We start from the raw sequence: 3,576 nt of genomic DNA, 5'->3' as shown, positions 1-3,576 counted from the left end.
AAACACATATATACATATATACACACACACATATATACATACACACACACACACACACACACATATATATATAGAGGGAGAGAACTGATAACTTATAAAAAGTACTTTATTGAGTAAATCAATTAAAATATTAGATTTTTAAAATTCCATATCTGACATCAGTTTACACAGGAGAAGACTGAAGTCTTAAAGTATTTGCCTAATAAAACTATTAGTGTCCGTGCCTGAATTAGAACTGAACATGTTTTTAAAAGAAATAAATGCATCATTTAAAGAAAGAAAAAGAAAGTGGTTAGATATTAATGTTTACTCAATTTTTATTACAAATAAACAACAAAATAAAACAGATTTACACAAAAATCCTTTGAAGTGTGATAGGTTAAAAAGTTAAATTGGTACTATTATTGCATGAAATAGATTTTCAAAGTCTGCTTTGAAATTTTTATGGTCTAATTTGTACTCAAAAGAAAAATTGGAGAAACTGATCTTTGTGAGTATCATTATATGCAATCCTATGACTATAAGCTCTTATGGTGGATTAATAAAGTGTCATTTTCTTTCTTAAGACCTATCCATCTTGGAATGTGCATGGAATTATCTGTTTATATCACTGAGTAAAATATTGAAACAGACAAAAATATTTTTTCCAAAAGAGCAAGGTGTGACATGGCAAGAATCACTAATAATTACATTTATCTAAACACTGAGAGTTATAGACAAGTGATAAACTTTTTTATTAGCAATCACTAATAAAGTATCTTCATCAGAGAATAATCTGAACATACTGACACAAGTTCAGAATGAATCCCTTGCACTCTATCTATCATATAGAGTAGTACGCTTAAAATCAATGACAATAATTAGTCTGAAGAGGAATATCTTTGACAAAGAAGCTATTTGGCCAAAACTTGGCTACCATAAATATTTTCAGGAGTAGACTGATTTCTTATTTAATGTATTTAGATTCTGGAGCTTTTAAATTTCTCCCTCCTGGGAAATTTCTTGTCTCCCTGAAGAGCTCATTAGTAAGTATTTTTAACTTAAGCCCTTAAATATATGACAAGATATTATGTAACATGAATATATATATACATACATACATACATATATATATATACACATACATATATGTATGTATGTATGTCATCAACTTTTGGAACTTCACAAATTTCTAGTTCTAGATATGTTGTTTTCTAAAATTGACATAATTCCATTCTTATGGTGATTTTTTAAAACCCAGTAAGCTGCATGACTATGATAATCCCAATTTCAAGTTTCATTCTACCATGTATCTTAATTTGTTTAATTTGGTGAATCAACAATGAATTAGAGTAACTCAGTTTTTTAAAACTGGAATTTTCTGTAACTTGTTTACTTTTAATAGTTACATTAAAGTTATTTAAGGGCCAGGCATGGTAAGCCTACGCCTGTAATCCCAGCACTTTGGGAGGCTGATGTGGGTGGATCATGAGGTCAAGAGATCGAGACCATCCTGGCCAACATGGTGAAACCCTGTCTCTACTAAAAAATACAAAAATTAGCTGGATGTGGTGGTGCACACCTGTAGTCCCATTACTTGGAAGGCTGAGGCAGAAGAATTGCTTGAACCTGGGAGACGGAGGTTGCAGTGAGCCGAGATCGCTCCACTGCACTCCAGCCTGGCACCTGCTGACAGAGCGACACTGTTTCAAAAAAAAAAAAGTTACGTAAATTGCATTTATGAAAAAAGTATTAAAATCCTCATTTGCTAAACTTTCAGGGGCACAGCATCTTACACAGAATTTCTAATATGTAAAATATGGTAAGAAAACAGCACAAATGTAAGAGGCAGCTAAGGAGTCTCTATCCCTTATCAGTGTGCACCTGCAAGGAAAACAGAAAAAGAGCCAACATGTTGCTATTTTTCTTCTAATTACAAACATCACAAACTGTAATGTAACTAATGTAGAATGCAGATTTCCTGAAGTGCCAGCTATGCCTCTGGCCCTACAAACAAAAAAAAATTACTATGGGGAATGTTGAATCTACTCACAAAAAAAGTGGGAGAAAATCATTATCAGGCTTTGCTACTATAAACAAATTGTCTTGTAACAGTGTTGTCACTACCAACTAGGAAACAACATTGTGCTATTATCAGGGTTGGGGCTCACTCATATGAAGCAAAACAGATCCTGGAAAAGATTAGTAGAAAAAAGATCCATTGCAAATGCTAAATAAATTAATGAGCATAAGTCATGTAAGTGGTATAATACAGGTGTTGTCATTAACTCGGTATATAACCCTAGCTGTGTCTTGAGTTTCTTATCTGCATATGGGGAGAACATCACTATCTCATTACTTCACAAAGACTTGAGGCTCAATTAGATTGCATATTAATCAGCACATCTCAATGACTTTAATCACTTGAGATGTGTGTCACAAGTTGTTGAACCTACTAGAATATTAAATTTTGTTAAGTAAATAAATAAGAATAAGAATAAAATTATTAATTTACAAACTTTCCCAAATAGCCAAATTCTGTTTATCTATCTCTGTAAGGCTGATTTAAATATGTTCACAGTATTGTCACATTATCTCATTTTTCTTTTTTTTTAAGAGACAGTCTCTACAAACCACAGTGCTTCAAAGAAATTTTAAAAAAAAAAAAAAAAAAAGAGAGAGACAGAGCCTCATTCCTGTTGCCAGGCTAGCATGCAGTGGTGCAATCATAGCTCACTAAAACCTGAAACTGTGTGTAAGATCTGATTTTACTTAATGTTGTATGAATATTTGTATGCAATTTTACTTATGTGAGGCTTAGTTTTAGAATAGAAGAGTTTCCTACAAAGACTAGTGAAAGACTAAAGAAAATTTGGAGAATAAGTCAAGAAATCATGTACCGAAGGAATTACTTTATGCAAGACAAAATTAGTAAAAAAAAAAAAAAAAGAAAGAAAAGAAAAGAAAAAAAAAAAAAAAGCAGTGGTTATCAGATCTGCCATGTTTTCAAGTTTTATAATGGAAAAATGCCAAGTATTTTGGAGGGACTTTCTGAAGGAAGCCAAACTTTCACTAAGGCTTAAATATGATGAACAGTTAACCACATAAATTGAAATATTTTATGATTCTCATTAAAACCTTGATATTTAAAAGGAGAAGCAGTATGGTTCACTAGAAAGCATTCATTCCCATGAATGGGTCCAGACGAATCTATAATTCAGTCTTTTATCACAGATTCACATTCGCTCATAAAAGGCAACAGCTGGATGCATGTCTGGAGGAGCCCTTGGGCTTGTTCTATTGTATCTTAAACTTCTCATCTGCATTTTTAGCCATGGAAACCTGGGCAGTGCTTAGAAAATGGCCATCCTCAGGGCACTATAGAATGAATGCTCTTTCCCTTTTAGGCATTTCTCCTCCCACTTTAATTTTTCACTCTTGTTCAGAGCTTTTCTGTTGTATTAAACTTCTTGAGTGAGTGGTCTGGTGTTTGTCTTATTCAACGCAATTTAAGATAGGTCCATGTGACATCTGGCCAAAAGCAGGATGTAGTGCAGTGTGGAGATATTGAATATTGCAAATGTAGCATATGAAAGA

The sequence above is a fragment of the Sapajus apella genome, unplaced genomic scaffold (genome assembly GCF_009761245.1).
Source record: "Sapajus apella isolate SASKATOON/1434 unplaced genomic scaffold, GSC_monkey_1.0 scaffold1462, whole genome shotgun sequence".
Lineage (NCBI taxonomy): Eukaryota > Metazoa > Chordata > Mammalia > Primates > Cebidae > Sapajus > Sapajus apella.
This window is presented reverse-complemented; position numbering follows the sequence as displayed.